The sequence below is a fragment of the Mauremys reevesii genome, linkage group 19 (genome assembly GCF_016161935.1).
Source record: "Mauremys reevesii isolate NIE-2019 linkage group 19, ASM1616193v1, whole genome shotgun sequence".
NCBI classification, from domain to species: Eukaryota; Metazoa; Chordata; order Testudines; family Geoemydidae; genus Mauremys; species Mauremys reevesii.
Window position 1 is genome coordinate 23274087 of NC_052641.1, and position 17989 is coordinate 23292075.

At 43.4% G+C, this 17989-nt stretch overlaps 1 protein-coding gene across 4 annotated transcripts in view; it reads left to right on the forward strand.

Annotated features, from left to right (window-relative positions):
- The first annotated feature begins 490 nt into the window (after positions 1-490).
- NEK6 (NIMA related kinase 6) overlaps positions 491-17989 on the forward strand; it is a 248128-nt gene continuing 230629 nt past the window's right edge. For 2 of the 4 annotated variants that reach the window (XM_039506267.1, XM_039506275.1), the window contains exons 1-2: positions 665-811; positions 1226-1364. The gene's annotated coding sequence lies outside the window, so the exon portion shown is untranslated. Of the gene's footprint in view, positions 623-664; positions 812-1225; positions 1365-17989 lie in introns of those variants that run through there. The other 2 variants (XM_039506269.1, XM_039506271.1) reach the window with 2 other exon arrangements.

Genomic DNA, 17989 nt, shown 5'->3' on the forward strand with positions numbered 1-17989 from the left:
TTCTGCTGTGTAGACGAACTCTTTTAAGAAAGGCTAGAAGAAATCTCATAGGTTAGGCTGATGGTGTGCTGAGACCAATGCCTGTCACACTGACCAATATTGTCTCATTGTTTCCTTGTACTCCCCCCTCTCTGTCTCTTGTTTTATACTTATATTGTAAGCTCCTTGGGGAGAAGGAACGGTATGTTTTGTTTTCTGTGTTTGTACAGTGCCTTGTATAATTGGGTCCTGGTCTATGACTCCGGCTTCTAGGCACTATGGTATTAAAATAAATAATACTAATGGATAGAAGAGCCCTATCCATTTACCCATCTTCCCCCAGCACAAGTGCTGGAGTTTCAGATGATGGAGCTTTGAGAATTCCCTAAGTAAATTATTACTTGACTTTTTCTACTTCCAGCCCCAGGCCATTACACCTCATCTAGTGCCCTTTAACCAACCTGCATAATCCCTTCCCTTTCCTCTTCTTGTTACTTCCTCCCTACGCCCTGGTCTGAGCTACAATCCACAGCAGGTGTCTGACGGCTGCAGTAACCTGTATCCTGGAGGTGATGAATTGGCCAAAGCTATGCTTGATTAATGAGTGCTAGCAGCTGGGTCAAGCAGCTAGCCAGCAAGAGAGGTAGCTATGTGTGAGGACACAGGAGGAGTGATTAGGAGAGATGAAATAGCGATACGATCAAATTGTGTTATTTTACAAATTCCTTGATGCTGGGCAGGAAGGTCTGACTAGTAATCTCTGGGAAATGGGTGACTGAATCCTGTCTTTGCCTTGGCTGCAGGAGCATCCATGCACCTGGATGCAATAGCTGTAAGAACAAGTTTTTGTTGTTGAAATTTGCCCATTTTTGATCTTGCAGCAAGTCTGTGAAATACAAACAACTTCAGTAGAACTAAGTGTTTTTGGTGACATTTTTGTTGATAACTGCATAGAAACACCAGGAAACAGTTTTGAGAACAGTTAACTGGGACTGGGAATAGAGGAGTTTGTCTTTTTTGCTTAGAAGTAGCAATTGCATCTTTTTGTTTCACAAACAAAAATAGGGGATGTTCCAAAACAAATTAAATACAATAACTTGCCCAGCCAGGAATTCCCCAATCAATAACAGTGAGAGGCTTCGGCTCTCTGAAGGAACCGACTCTGAGTTGTTTACTTGCTCTCTCTTTGAGCCTGTAACTGAAAATACCTGGGAGTAGCACAGAGTTGTACCTTCTTTCATTGCAGGAAGCAGGTGCTTACCTCTAAAGACTACAGGGAAGCCCCCTTATTATCCTGCATAGACACCAAATGTGGGAGCAGCAGTTTATCTTCTGGAGATGCTGGCAGGGGTAGCCAGTCCTTCCCTGCAGGAAGACTACACCAGGTAAGGTCCAAGGAGAGACTGTGTGTGGGGACAGATGGCTGAATGGTCTGGTACAGTTTTGGTGGCTTGAATCAGCAGTCATTTGCTGAAGCTTTTGAGTTTCCCCTATTATGAGAGTTGTGTAACATGGCCACAATGAGACTGGTTTTATTGTGTGCTCTGTTAAGCTTGGGATTTGATTCTCTTCTGTCTTATTCCCTTGGGTCAGAAATGTGTAGGCTGTAAATTGATGAAGGGGTTGATTAAAGTGTGGTCTGGTATTGTCTAGGTCCCATTCTCCTGATCCCACAGCAGAGGGGGTGCTTTGCCATAGGTATGGCAGATTGTGACCAAGAACCAAATGCCTGTCTTGAGGAGCTTACAGTGAAAAGGCACTAAGTGGGTAGGGCACAAAACAACAGAGTTGGTTTCCCTACAGGCACATCCAGAGAGGGCTGCTTCCCTCAAGTGGGGGTTTTCAGGAGGCTTATTTCTTTTTGGGTGGTGGTGGTGGTGAGGGGCGGCAGGTTGGAGTACATTAACTGTGTGGGCAGCATAGAGTCATACTGCTGCTTCTATTGACAAGACAAAGAACATGGTTAGGCCCAGAGCTGGCACTAGGCATAAGCAGACAAAGCAATTGCTTGTCTCTCTCCCCTCAATTCCCCCCATTCCCTTTTTATCATGTGTTGGTGGGGCAGGAGATATTCCTGCCTTGGGCCCCTAATAGGTTAGCACACTGCTGGTTAGGCATGAGGGTTGGGAGTAGGGTGACCAAGTAGAAAGAAGATGTAAGGATGGAGATGCTGATGGGAACAAAGTTCTGGAGAGCTTTGGAGGTGAAGAGGAGAAAATTCACTGTTTCATTAAACAGATTTTGTTCGCGTAAGTGTGAAAGGTGAGTGTGAAGAATGACCACAGGACAGTAGCTCTCACCTATCAAGCAGTCTGGATAATCCTCAGTAACACATGTACTTTTTGCCTTTGTTGGACTTTGTTCTCTCTCTGCTATCTCTTGGTGCACACAGGATAATATACAATGTTTAGGTATAATCTTCATGCTACGTTAGACTTCATTAGGGTTTCAACCCCAATGGTAATGGATTCAACAGAATAACTGGCAGCATTAACCTGCACCAATAGCTCCCCTGAATGAGTGGGCTTAAGGTAGCACTGTTGTGGTGATACGAATAGGGGAGAGATGTGTATTGGTACAGGCAGATGGGTGTGGTAGGCAGGTTGGAGAAGAAAAGCTTTGTACTATGCTGCTCCAGTAAATGTGGTGCATGTGTCAAGAAATACCTGACCCTCTGCACAGAGCTTTTCTTTTTCTTTTTTTAAAGTACATTCCCGTCTCAGAAATGCTAGACTCTGCAGCTATAGCTTGGTGTCTGACTTATCCCCAGGTCTCTTCATGCTGTGCGTTGTATCGGATAACAGTGCCACCCTAGGATGAATAGGTGCAGCATGCTAATCTGCTGGAAGGGAGGACATAGGTGGCATAAGAATAATGAGAGACTCTAAAAGCGGGAAAACTACTTTAGGTAGCCTGTGAAGAACTTGACAAACATCACTGTGAATAGGAAACTCCAAGTGACTGGAAATCTACTGTTTTCTGATGCTCTGAGACGAAAGAGAACTGCACCAGAATATGGCAAGTGCAACATTCGAAGCAGAGATGCTATCTTAGTGCAGTTATGAAAATTGGATCACTGTGTTTTACTTAGTTTTCATTCACTGCCCACTGGAGTTAGTGAGAAGGGATTTCAGTGCTGGACATTCAAATGAAAGGCGAGTGCTGCTATTGTTTTTCCAGGTATCTGATGACTCCCCTTACTCAACCAAATATGAACTGACTTTGAAGGGCTTAACTATTCCTAGCAGGAGTGATAGCTGTCACACTGCTCAGAGGCAGACTTTAGAATCAGAGCAATGTTTGACAAGAGAGAATGTGTGTTGGCAGCCTTGCTTGAGCCACATTTCAAGAGCTATAGAGAAACCAGAGCACTTCCATGGGATGACAGAAAAGCTGCTGTTTCAGGGGAAGAGCCAGAGGCCACATCACTGTCATTCTTCTCTGCTTCGCAATCTGCAAAACTCCTTGGAACAACACCTTAGAGCACTTATGGGACAGTAGAAGCAATAACAGTTACAATGACAGCCCAGTACTAGCAAGATAATCTATTAGTGCAACATTTATGGCTGTGATGGAACATATGCTCCAGCGTGAGCTCATTGCCATACTACCCAGAGCAGAGTAGCATTGCTGAGGCCCGCAGGTTGCATGACACAAGTCCATGCACACAAGGGAAGACTTCTTATCTATTTATTTATTTATTTGAACTGTCTTTAGAATCTGCTTGTGGTCAATGCTGCTGTCTCTTCCATCAGATGCCTGCCATCCAGGGTGTACTGTCTGTATATATTAAACGCTGCCAGTGGCATTGTGACAGACTGAAGGACCCTTCTTAGACCTGACAATGTGCAATGCTTCACTTGGCTCAAGACATATCTGGAAAGCTTCCCAGGTTCTACATCTGCCCCTTTGTGTTGCTGCTTCTGTGTCAAATTGGAGACCTAAAGGAATGAAGATGTAGACTGTGGACTCTCTGGGGCAGAGAATCCTAGTGGTTGTAAAGCACCTAGCATGTCTTGGGTGCTACCACACCTAGACTATAAAAATAGCAAGGTGCTTTTTCTAGGACAACTGTGGAGGAAATCTGGTTGCCAGCAAACTGCTAACATGGCAGGAGCCTTGGATAGGATGACGCCTTGTGGTGAATGTGCGCAACATGACATTCTCAAGATGGAAGCTGGACAGGGAGTTGCATAACAACGGCACTTGCTGCCTCATCACCGTTCTCCTGAGACTGGAAAGTGTGACTTTCTAAATTTAAAAAAAGCATGTGGGATGAGCTGATATCTGAAAGAGACAATCTGATCATCTCCTAATTATGTGTGGTGTAAGGGTGAGTCAGCAATTTTGGAACAGGGTCCATCTTTTTTGTTCTATTTGTACAGTTCCTAGTGCAGTGGGGTCCTGGACAATGACAGGTCTCCTAGGTACTATTGTACTATAAATAAAAACTGCTTACTCCTGCTATGAATATGTGCAGAATTTCCAATGGAGTAGGCAGTCACCTTATAGCTCAGATGAATTGCTGATGGTTTCTAGGAAGCACAAACACAAGGTACCCCAGTCATCCCTCAATGACCCACCCATTAGCTCTGTTGTGCGATGTTGCATATTGAGAAGCAAGTGTCTTTACTTATACTCATAGGCAGAAATTATTTCAATAACTGACATCCTGAGGATACAAATTGCATATTTGTGCATTCATAAAATTGGCTATAAATTTGAGTGTGATAACTAGTCACAGTTAAAGCTGATCAAAAATCAGAATTTCTATCCTCTGGGAAATCCTAGTATTTGAACATCTGCTTTCATCTCACATTGGGATGAAAAATCAAAATATCTCTATCTTTACAGAATGTTGAAACACTTTGGCTTGGCTTGTTTTGATAATTGTGACTTTCTGTGCTGCTTTTGTGTCTCATGGGGGTTGTAGTTTGTTGCCTTATGCCCTCATTGCCCTCTTTGGGCTAGGCTCCCGGGCTGGGCTACATCTCCGGAGATGTACTGTGGTATCCCCTCTGAATCACCTGACGCATAATGGGAAATATAGTGCATCCAGGGAGCCCAGCCCGAATTGGAGAATGGGGGTATGAGATACCCAAACTATATCTCCCATGAGGCACCAAAGCAGTTTTGGGGAGGAGGGATGCTGTGTAATGCTGACTCAAGCTGATATATTTCATTTTGATTTTTTCCTAATGGAAAATTACATTTTGCAGAAACTGCTTTCTGTTGGGGGGGGAAAAAATATTTTGATGGAAAATTCCCAACCGGCTCTTGTCATACTTAAATACTAATTACTTACACAGAGGTAGAGTTTTTGTTTCTTGGATTCAGCCAATAGCTCACAGTGGCAGAATAGAAAAAATCGTGTTATAAATTGAGGTGACCTTTTATTACATGTTATATGAAAAAGGAAAGTAGAGACATAACTGAGGAGACTTTCAGAAAACTAGATGCATGGTGCAATGTGGAGGTTTTTTCACTTATAAGCCCATGGAATCCACCCTAGCTACATTCAAACGTATGTAAGTGACATAAGAGATGTGTGAATGATGATTATTCAGACTTCTAAGCAATAGGGCTACATTTACTGAAAGACTTCACTTAACAATTGGAGGTTAGCAAAGAAAATTACCATTGTTGATAACAGATATCTGTTATCTGTTATCAACTATTCTTGTATTGGTTGTGGTTTTAGAGCAAAAACACTTCACCTGCCTTACTGGTACTTAGAAATATCTGAATATCCCTTATTTGAAGAATCGGAGGGGGGGGCATTAGTGAGTGATCAGCACACAATACGAGGTGAAGCTATCAGAAGGAGACAAGCATAAGAAATTATCATTTCACATTTATTATGTTATTGCCTCGAGGCCAGCTACGTCACAGACCAGTTGAGCTTGGTTCTTTAGAATAACCCGCCAGAAGCATCTTAAATCCTTCCACAATTCCAGCTCTCACTTCTATTGCACATGTTGGTCCATGTATATTTTCTCTCTCTTTCTATGTTGTATCCTACTTTCCTGTGGAGAAGAGCAGGAGATGCATGTAGATGGGAGACACTAAGGAGGGTTCTAGGGAAGGAATGTGTTTGATCTCCTTCTCATTAGTGCTACCAAAGATTTTTTTGATCACTGTACAACATGAAGGGCCATAGGAGCTATTCAGGGCTCCACTGAAGAATCAAGAATTAACACTAAAACACTTGAACCTTGGAGCTCTCTGAGCTGTAAAGCTGATCTCTATTCAAAATTATGTTCTTTCAGGGATAAACAGGGCACTGGGGCTCAAATCCATGATATGCTCCCGGCACGTACCACTGTCCTCAAATGAGCACGAGTAGTTGGTGCATAATGAGAACTGCCAGATATTCATAATAGTTATGAGTGAACCTTAGACTGTGGACCAAACAGGTTGGCACAGGATGCAAATCAAAGCAGAATGTTCCCTCTCTATTTCAGGAGCTAAACCATAATGGAGTTAAAGTTACAAAATAAAGTAATTACATGCCTTATGTTAATTCATTACATGTCTATTTGGGAAAGCAATGTGTCTCATTGCTAAGAAAGTTCCATGGACACTGAGGGGATAGGGTTGCACTGAGCATTAGTCATGGTCTGCATGTGTGATGCTTTCACCCTCCTATAAGCAATGAGTCTTCCCCCTGACCCCGCCCCCCCCAAAACAAAAAAACAAACAAAGAACAGGAGCATGCTCACTTCAGAGATAGCTAGGTTCCTTTATTGTAGATGACATAACGGGCGATGCTGTCATCTGGGACTCAAGTCTATAGTGCTTAGTGAATTCTACAGGCTTCTTCAGAAAATGAGCTGTTGCTGTTAGATAAAACTGTTACTGTAACACTTAGCTCTGGGGTCCTCTGACTTTTTTTCCTTCTGTTGGCAACTCAATAAAAAGACATTCTCTTATGGTGCCATCTCTTCTCCCAGCCCCTCACTGCTTAGCATTCAAATGGTTCGTTCCATGGGACACCACATAGCTGTGCAGACCACTGCCAAAGACTCTCTGGTTTAGATGACTTGCTGTGGCAGCTTTTCACCTTCTGTATTTAAAAAAAACCAAACATACAAAAAAAACCAGCAGATGCCCACCTTAGGAAGCCAGTTTTCTTTAGCAATTACAGTGCGGGATTTAGTGCTTCATGTGAGGTAGTTGAGACCAGAAACATTCTTCATCCTTCAATGTCTGGATTTGGGCACAGAGCAACCTGCCACATATTAGATTTTGCATTTCTCATCAAGATGCAACATACTTTAAATAGCATCTGCATGACTGGCTTTTTTTTCTAGAGAGGCTGATATACAAAGTACCTCAAGTGGCAGCTGTCACCAGTGAGGTGGCATTTTTCTTCACTGATGCTGACAGCAGCTGTCCAGGAGGAGTATGAATGGAATGAGAATGACATCATGTTTATTCAGGAATGACATTCCCAGCTATGGATCAGTGTCAGCAATATTTTGATATGTTTTAGAATGAGAAAACACTTCCTGAAATGTTCCCTGATTTATCCTTTGTAAAATACACAACACAAAAAATAATTGAAGAAACTGCAGCAGGACAAAGCATGGCTTGCCAAGCAGATGTTTCAACACCCACTATGTTATTGGTGCTGGAGACAGTCTAGGCACGAAGACATACAGCTCTTTTAACTCTTGGGAGCCTACACATGATCTGCTCAGCAGACTTTTTTTTTCCCCTTCAAAGCTAAGAGTTCTAGAGTTCATAGCTATCATAAGAACATAAGAGCAGCCATTCTGGGTCAGAGCAAAGGTCCAGCTAGCCCAGTATCCTGTCTTCTGACAGTGGCCAATGCCAGGTGCTTCAGAGGGAATGAACAGAGCAGGCAATCACTGGCTAGGGACATCCAGAGCATGGGGGTTGCATCTCGGACCTTCTTGGCTAATAGCCATTGATGGCTCTATCCTCCAGGAGCTTATCTAGTTCTTCTTCGAGTTTAGTCCAGGGCTTGAAGGACTTACAGATTTTGCAGCGCTCACTTATGTGAGTCTCGCCCAGACAGCAAAGACTTCGCTTCTGGGCATGGAATTGCGACAGGAGTCGCACGACTTGAAGCCTGGGGCTCGGGGCATGCCCCGAGCCAGGCTACTAACTGGAGAGAACTAGTAACGGACAAAGATCATACTACTAAGGAAGATACTGCAGCAAAGCTGGAGCACAAGTTCCGACTACCTTCACTGGCGGCAAGAAGGAACTGAGGGTGAGGGGAGCGCGCAGCCCCCTTTATCGTGCAATCTAGAGGCACCACTCCAGGGGTTGCAGAGGGGATCCCCCACTACGGGTACTGCTAAGGGAAAAACTTCCAGTGCACGTGGCGATCATGCACTCCTACTGTGGAATACACCTGAGCAACACATCTCGAAGAATGCCAGTTACGGAACAGGTAACTGTCCTTTCTTTTTTGAACCCCATTATGGTTTTGGCCTTCACAACATCCCTGGCAACAAGTTCCACAGGTTTACTGTGCTTTGTGTGAAGAAGTACTTCCTTTTGCTTGTTTTAAACTTGCTGCCTATTTACTTCCATGGGTGACCCCTGGTTCTTGTGTTATGAGAAGGAGTAAATAACACTTTCTCCATATCAATCACAATTTTATAGACTCATATCATATATCCCCCATCGGTTATCTCTTTTCCAAGCTGAACAGTCCCAGTCTTTTCAATCGCTCCTCATATGAAAGCTGTTCCATACCCTTAATTATTTTTGTTGCCCTTCTCTGTACCTTTTCCAATTCTAAAATCTTGTTTGAGGAGTAACCGGAACTGCATGCAGTGTTTGAGGTGTGGGCATACCATGGATTTGTATAGTGGCATCATAATATTTTGTCTTGTTATGACTTTCCTAATGGTTCCTGACATTGTTAGCTTTTTTGATTGCTACTGCACATTGAGTGGATATTTTCAGAGACTATCCATGATGACTCTTGAGCAGTAACAGCTAATCTAGACCCCATGATTTTGTATGTGTAGTTGGGATTATGTTTTCCAATATGCATTACTTTTCCTTTATCAACATTGAATTTTGTCTGCCATTTTGTTGCCTGGTCACCCAGTTTTGTGAGATCTCTTTGCAGCTTGCTTTAACTACCTTGAGTAGTAATAAGGGGCCAGTAAGTCAGTCAGACTCTTAGGATACAGGACCTCTTGGTCCCCCTCTAGTACATACCCTGTAGCCTAATGCACAGGATCATTCTCTCTCCTATATTTATTTATTAATGCTGAGGCTTCCTGCTCTTCCTTGATGAAATGTACTAGGGTTGGGATAGTCAATCAAGTTGAAGCTGTTCTTCCTATTCAGCCTAAGGGTGGGATTTTCAAATGTGCCTTAGGTAGGAAGGCTTCAGTTCAGTGGAACTTGGACATCTAAATCTGCTAGGCTCCTCTGACAATCCCATCCAGGGATATGTCTGTCTTAATCTCATCCCATTGTTTCTATCTATCTCGCCTGCAATTATGCTAAGGTGCCCTTCTCCTTGCTTGGGGGCTCACACCACCTTTAAATATTTGAAAGGCTGCTTTTGTGTTCCCAAGCTCTAACTTGTATTTCTGGACAAAGCAACAGCTAAACTCTGATCTTTCCTCATGTATCCATCCTTCTAGCACCCTGCAGCTGAATTACTCCATAGTCACTTACCAGGAAGAGAAGTTATTAGAAAGTAAACGTGATTTGGTGTGTGCCATGGAGAGCATAGCTGTACTGGGGTCCAATCTGATATCAACTAAACTTTTGTGTGTGAGAGAATCTGCCTGGTTTTAGAGGGCCATAAAGCAGTCTATTAGGGCCTCGTTTCTAAGCACTTCTTTTCAAGCACAGACATTTCAGCATTTGTGCACAGAGTCTCCCCTTAAGCCATTCACAAGAACAGCTGCCCTCTCAGGGTTTTTGCTTAGAGCACCATTCACTCCCCTCGTGCCTAGCTCATGGCCCTTCAGATGATCTTGCGGTTAAGTAAACAAAAAGCATCTTGATTAGAAAGGAAGCATCTGATGAGTCATGTGAAGCTGCCATACCGTGTCCCTAGCCTCTGTTTGCCAGAAGCTGGGAATGGGCGACAGGGGACGGATCACTTGATGATTCCCTGTTCTGTTCATTCCCTCTGGAGCACCTGGCACTGGCCACTGTTGGAAGACAGGATACTAGGCTAGATGGACCTTTGGTCTGATCCGGTATGGCCGTTCTTATGTTAATCAGATTTTGTACCAAAAATGGAAGAGAAACCCCTCTGTATCTACAATCTACAGAGAATACTTTCCTAGGTGTCTGGCTGGTAGGTCTCACCCACATGCTCAGGGTCTAACTGACCGCTATATTTGGGGTCGGGAAAGAATTTTCTCCGAGGTCAGACTGGCAGAGGACCTGAGGATTTTCGACTTTCCTCTGCAGTGTGGGATATGAGTCACTTGCTGGTTTACACTAGAGTAAATGGTTGATTCTCTGTATCTTGAAGTCTTCAGTAACTCAGCCAGAGGTTATTACAGGAGTGGGTGGGTGAGGTTCTGTGGCCTGCAATATGCAGCAAATCAGACTAGATGATCATGATGGTCCCTTCTGGCCTTAAAGTCTATGAATTCCAACCCTTGTGCATATCAGGCCATTATTTAGGTGCCTAGATGAAGAGTTAGGCAGCCAAATCCAAACTGTTTAAACGTCTAAACAGAGTGAATTTAAGGTGGTGGGTTTTTTTTGGAGTGGCTGTAAGGGATGTGAGAAGGAACGGAACAGCATGACACCCCAGCAGCTAATACTGTAAATGAGCTAAAATGAAACAATCCCGATATTAAAGTCAGATGTTTTGCCTGTTAATTTTGCAGCTTTAAATGTCTCTGTTCAGTTGTGATCTCTCTCTCTCTCTCTCTCGCCTCCTGTCTTGGTTTCTCTCATGGTATCAGAGTCATATTTAATTTGAGTTCAACGTAAGGGCTTATTTAAATATAAGCGTTGTGACTGACAGCACATTGGCTGAATATACCATGAGACTAATGTGTGGGAGCGGCTGGTGTCTGGAGAGAGCGAGGAGGTCGTAGCATGCCTGGCGAGTGATCCCGCTCAACAGCAGGCAGAGAAACTCACCCACATTTCAGACTGTTTTCTGACTCAAGTGTTTCCACTGCTAGCGCACACCACGTGAAGACAATATTGGGGATCTATTCAGTGGATACGGACCCTATAACTAGAGCCTTGCCTTAACATAAGGCTAGCTCTCCTGATCCTGGGACGATCTCCTTCTTGCAGTTCCCCCTAACATGTTCTGGGGGGTGGGTGCGATTTCCACCCCTTCGCAGAACAGAGAGTAGCTCTGCCCCCAGCATTCCATGGGTCCAAGGGGAACTGCAAGAGGCCAAAGCTACCTGCATGGAGGCTCTGTGCCTCCGCAACAGTCCCAGTGTCCTCTTCCACCCATTGGAGCCGTGCCCCCCAGAAATTATCCTGCCCACTTCTGCCTCTGAGATGCTCCTTTTGGTAGTTTTTACCCAGAAGAGAGGAGATGGGTTAACAGAACAGATAAGGACCCGGACTGTGCCGGGTCTGATGTTCCCCAGGCTCTACTCCCAGCCTGTCTCCTCTCCAGCTGCATTGAGGGTTCCTCAGGAGAGTGACAAAGGGGACAATGCCACAGAGACAGTCATTCCCATTCCTACCCATTTTCAGGAGATGGAGTCCCTCTACTGCTGGGGCAGTGTCTGAGCCTTTTGCTGAGACAAGTGGCAGCAGAATGGGCTGTCCCCGCTCATTGAAGCAAAGCGAGTATCTTCCATCGGGATGTCTCATGTTGCATTAGCACATTCAGACTGGTGAATATGTCTTGCAACTAGCGTGACTAGTCCCTCCTGCCTCTTGTGTTGCCACAGTTAAGCTCACTCTGTTTTTAGCATGCTAGCTCAAGCTGAGTTTGTGTGGGAGATCTCCTTGAGCTGGAATTTACACCTCTGGCTTCACGTATAGACATATCCATAGAAGGAGAGGCTGGTGCAGCAGAGAGAAGGAGCTGGCAGTCCCAGTCCTTGGATAGAAAAGGTTATAATTATTGCACTTGATTCAGACCAGAATGTTAAGACAAAAGTTCTGATCCTCGGATTCCAGTTGGATTCTCAGCCCTCTAGAAATTGGGCTCTTCCTGTATTCGTTGGGAGATGTTACAGTTCAGCAAAAACTTAATCTGGGGTGAGAGTTCATAGGGCACTTGAAGTCTGAGCATGTTCAGATGAGATTTCCTGGCCCTCCCTTTCAAAATAAAGCCAACATAAGATGCAAGGCCTCTTCAAATGACCGTCAATCTGCAGTTTCAATACACGCTCTGTATTTAGTAACAGACTCAGTGCATGTGACCTATTGCTCAGATTAAAACACTATTTTGCTCATGTAGCGAGCTGTGGTGATGGCTCAGTAAGAAGATGCATCTGCTTTGGGGTCAGACGGTTAGGCTGCCTCATGGGGGAGTCTGCTTCAGTCCTTCCCCTGTCCCTCCTGACCTGTCAGAGGGTGTCAGCTGCTGCACTTGCCTAAAGATTAGAAAATAAAATATGAATAACATGGTAAAACAGGAAATGTTTCAGATAAATGTCCTGCTCCATCCCTGACATTGCATTACAGCACAGGACTAGCAGGAATATCAGCCTCCACTTGAATTGCTTTTTGTAACATCATTGGATAGTCATTTTAAAAAAAAATGATGGTTCTATTGAAAAAGGAAACTCTTTTTATGCAAGTTCATAGAATGAATGTCATCTTCCGATCTTAGCAACACCATTCCTGTAAATCTTTATTCGGGGTTGGCTACATATATATTTGAAATGAAGACTACTCCTTTATTGATATTCTGATACTTGTTGTATCAGAAATACCTATGTTGCATGTAGAACTGCTCTTCACAAAATAGACAAAAAGTCCCTAAGATCTATCAATGTGTATTAATACACTAATTTTTCACTTGTGTGTGGAATCTGCTTTAGATTCTTATAAACCACCTAAACATATATCAGATTCTCATGATTGAGGTAGGCTGAAGAGTGACCCAGGACTGGAGTGGGGTGGCCTGAGAGGCATTTGCAGTGTTCTGTGGAGAGTCTAGAACAAGAGGCGCATTGGCAGCCTTCTGAATCCAGGAGATGGATTTGTTAAAATGTTGTTGTGTATCGCAGGCAGCCTGACTGCTCTCTGTGAAAGAGGGTTTGCAGGATGTTTGAATAAATGCACTTACATTATAAAATGGAAACAATACAAACAGGAGTTTTCCTGGCATTTTGTGTCATCCACTGGGGCATAGCTATGGTTCATGGTTATGCCAAAAACTGAACCACCAGTTAGGAAGAGAACTTTTCTCTGCACAGCTGTGACATCAGAAATTCATAGCTTAAGAATCATTACCTTGAAATAGTAATATCACAACTTCAGCCTTCACTACACTGTCCAATAAAGCCTTGTGAAAGCTCCTCTCCAACTCAACTTCCAGTAGCCAGACCAGATTGGACACAGGCAAAATGCTGTGGGAGCCTCTATAACCGTCTACATTTTTGAGAGACACTTAAAAATGAAGAAACACTGAAAAATGAGAGAAACTGAAAACTGCTGATTTATCATCACACATATTGCATAGTACAGGATGCAGTTTCCCTAGATTTTGATCTACCCTCATGATAGATAGAACACCTGCTTTCTAACTATTTATCTGAGCCACCCTGTGCAGGAAAACAGAATTTACTTGGATGATCGCTTCACAACTACATGCTAAACATTCTAAACAATTTATACATTTAAACTGTATGTTTCTCCCTCCCAAAACTCACCATGCTGTGAAGTTCCACAGATCTTGTTTATAACACATTCATCTAAAATTATCTCAATGCACACAGCACCCTCCTATAGAACAGATGCTATGTAACCTGCAGTTCTGTTTTGATCTCAGATAGATGCGTTTAAGCTACTTGTGTGAATTATAAATGGAAACTATGCTAAGAAAATGAAACTGTTGTGATATTTGCCATAATGCTTCCACAGTTCAGTAGTTCTATTTGTATTTGGAATTCATTTTAGGTTGTATATCTGGTTTGATTCTTGCTGGTGCTATTAAAGGTTTAACTTTTTGTTTTTTAGGGGAGTCAAAATCACAATCTCAAGAATTAACCTTTTTTTTTTTTCAGCAATGTCATTGAACTTTTCCTGGGCATTTTCTCAATTTCTTGTTCCATCATTCCAGAATTATCAGATTTGTATATAACCAAGGCTTTCCCCTTTATAACAAGCATGCACCTCTCTTCAGCCAACCAGTCACACTTGCTAGATATCTTGAGATAATGGCATTGCCCTTTGTATCTACTGGTTGGGATTATGATTTAAAGTTGTCACCCTTTGATTATTGTTTTAACATTTATATTGCAGTGGTCCCTAAAGGCCTCAACAGATTGTAAAGCCCTAGCAGAATGGGGCCCAAATGTATAATAAATGACAACCCCTTCTCCCCAAAAAGCTTCACTGAGCTCTGTGAAAAGAGCTGGTCGTCTTAGTCTGTTCCTGGCAGACGGCTTTCCACATCATGGACCCAGCATGATCGTCGGGCGCCCTCAATAGCCCTCCTAAGTAGGGAGGACAAGGAATGAGTGAGACTTGGAACCAGTACCCTCCTGCTTCTGCAGGTAGTGTGCTCAGGTCATGATCTAGCACAGGGGTCGGCAACCTTTCAGAAGTGCTGTGCCGAGTCTTAATTTATTCACTCTAATTAAAGGTTTCATATGCCAGTCATACATTTTAACGTTTTAGAAGGTCTCTTTCTATAAGTCTATAATAGAGAACTAAACTATTGTTGTATGTAAAGTAAATAAGGTTTTTAAAATGTTTAAGAAGCTTCATTTAAAATTAAATTAAAAGGCAGAGCCCCCTAGACCAGTGGCCAGGACCCAGGCAGTGTGAGTGCCACTGAAAATCAGCTTGTGTACTGCCTTTGGTATGCGTGCCATAGGTTGCCTATCCCGATCTAGCACATTGGCCAAGGCCACGGTGGGGAAGTTTGTACCTATGTTGTCTGAGATAAACCTGTACTGTAGCTAAAGAGGAATTCTGTAGCCAGGTCTGTCAAGCCTCCGAATAAAGTCCAATCCTGCAGAAAACCCACTGCATGACCTGCTAAGGTTTAAAAATTAAAGAACTCCTGCAAAAGCCCCCACTATGCATTGTTCTAAGATAGTGCACTGACATGATAGTGTTATAGTTTATACTAAGGATCAATATTATTAGAGCTCATTCTCTGGTCACTAAATATCCACCTTCCACCCAAGTTGCAAGAGGAGAGGGTTCTTCCACTTTTGCATGTAAGGATTCTTCCTTCCAAAACAGTGCTTGCAGGAAGGGGAAAAAAGTTAGTCCACAAAGGCAAGCCATGATCTCAGTTAATACAATTACGTGTGTGTGTGTGTGTGTGTGTGTGTGTGTGTAGTGCTGGGACACAGGGGTGTCTCGGGAGATAAAATATAACTGAAAACAAGGCAATTGAAGAGTGAAAGGCAACATGTCCTAATTGTTTCACAGATTGGTGAGGGGAGGACAGATTCTCCAAACACACAGTGAAGACCACTAATTCCAATCCATATGTAGGAGGGAGCAACTAAAATCCAGGGTCTTACCTTTTAAAATATTTACTTTTATTTGTTTCTAGTAGTGCCTAGAATGTGCTATGTGTTTGCGAATGCCAGAAAGCCTGGTCCTGGCTCACGAGAGCTAATGCCTCAGGTACGGTGTGAAGTATGTTGGCTGGGAGAGCATTTCTATGTTGCAGGCTTTCTAGAGAGGGCCATGAGTCCTGTCTCATCCCAGATGAACTGGGAGAGGGATAGTTCAGTGGTTTGAGCATTGGCCTGCCTACTCAGGGTTGTGAGTTGAATCCTTGGGGGGGCCATTTACGGATCTGGGGCAAAAATCTGTCTGGGGATTGGTCCTGCTTTGAGCAGGGGGTTGGACTAAATGATCTCCTGAGGTCCCTTCCAACCATGATAGTCTATGACCATCAGCAATAATAACTTAAGACACCAGACAGGTCATATATAGTTCAATAATAATGCTAAGACCTAGAACAAGGTCAATGCATTTACTTAACACTTTAGAACCAGCTCTAAATTTAAATATTTTCTGTGGGAAAATTTTCAAAAGAATTGAAATTTTTCATTGGATTCAAAATGGTTTATTTTGTCTTGTCAACTTTTTTATAGAAACCAAACCAAAAAAATGGTTCCTGAAAATGTTTTTCCTTAAACTGGAAAACTTTGAAAGAAACTAAAATTTTTGACAAAAGGTTTCATTTAGAAAAAAGGCAGTTTTTTGTCCCTCCATCTCCTCAAAAAATATTCAGACAATTATTACTGTAAAGCTAGAGCCCAGATGGCTTCAAAACAGAATCCTCAAATCCCTTTCAACGTCAGTATCATGCAGTGGAAAGGAGAAAGTGAACTAACAGGTTAATTCTTCATCAAGGGCTGGAGCTAGAAAGCTCAGGGCTGGATCTAGAACTGAATTTCCTCTAAGGCCATGGCGTAGCCTGGGCCCAACTCCACTCACAACCCAGTTATGAAAGGGAATTTCTGCTCTGTCTTGAACCCAGTGCTTATCTCAGCATGTTTCCATGCACAGCAGAAGACATCCCTTCCTAGCCCCTTCTTTAACTGGTGAAGAGGTGGTAGCTGCTCTTTGAGCTCATGATGTTACTGGGGCTGAATGTGTGCAGGCTGCTGCTTTGCTGAAAAAATGGCCTGAAACTGACAGGGAGAGCATACAAGAAACTGGTTGTCACTGGGGCCCCTGCTAGCAGGGTGTTTCAGAATCTAAGAGGGGGGCACAAAGGCATGAAAGCATGCTGCTAATGTTGCAGACAGATGGTGCATAGTTTGAACAGTGAAGGAGCCAGCAACACCAGCCCTTACTAGATCAACTGGAACGGGTACAAAGAAGGGCCACTAGAATGATCCGAGGAATGGAAAGCCTGTCGTATGAAAGGAGACTTGAGGAGCTCAGTTTGTTTTCCTTAACCAAAAGAAGGATAAGAGGAGATATGATTGCTCTCTTTAAATATATCAGAGGGATAAATACCAAGGAAGGAGAGGAATTATTTCAGCTCAGTGCTAATGTGGACACGAGGACAAACGGATATAAATTGTCAGTCAGGAAATTTAGGCTTGAAATTAGACGAAGGTTTCTAACCATCAGAGGAGTGCAATTCTGGAACAGCCTACCGAGGGAAACAGTGGGGGCGAAGGACCTCCATGACTTTAAGATTAAGCTGGATAAGTTTATGGAGAGGATGGTATGATAGGATAAAGGGTTTAGTCAATAGGTCAATAACGTGCCACACTGGTAATTAGTACAAAGGGTCAATGTTGAGATATTGTTAGCCTTTTCCAGAGGGTCTGGCTGGAGAGTCTTGCCCACATGCTCGGGGTTCAGCTGATCGCCATATTTGGGGCCGGGAAGGAATTTTCCTCCAGGGTAGATTGGCAGTGGCCCTGGAGGTTTTTCGCCTTCCTCTGAAGCATGGGGCAGGGGTCACTTGCTGGTGGATTATCTGCTACTTGAAGTCTTTAAATCATGATTTGGAGCATTCAACAGCAGAGTCAAGGGAGAGAATTAGTTCAGGAGTGGGTGGATCGGCTTATGTGGCCTGCATCTTGCAGGAGGTCAGACTAGATTATCATAATGGTCCCTTCTGATCTTGAATTCTATGATTCTATGATTCAACTCACCTACTATACTGAAGGACAAGAGAGCCACAGGAAGACCATTAGTCACTTTCACAGACACACAACTCTGCCTGCCCCAGCATCCCAGTAAGATTAACCCCATCTTAACATTCTGATAGGGAGTTGAGAGAGACAGAGAAATGTGCATTGGCAGAGTCCAGATTGCTGGCCTCTGGGTTCCATGTTTCCTTGCATTGCTAAGGAATGAGCCCCGTTCATGGGCTGAGTTTGAGGGGACCGGGAATAAAACC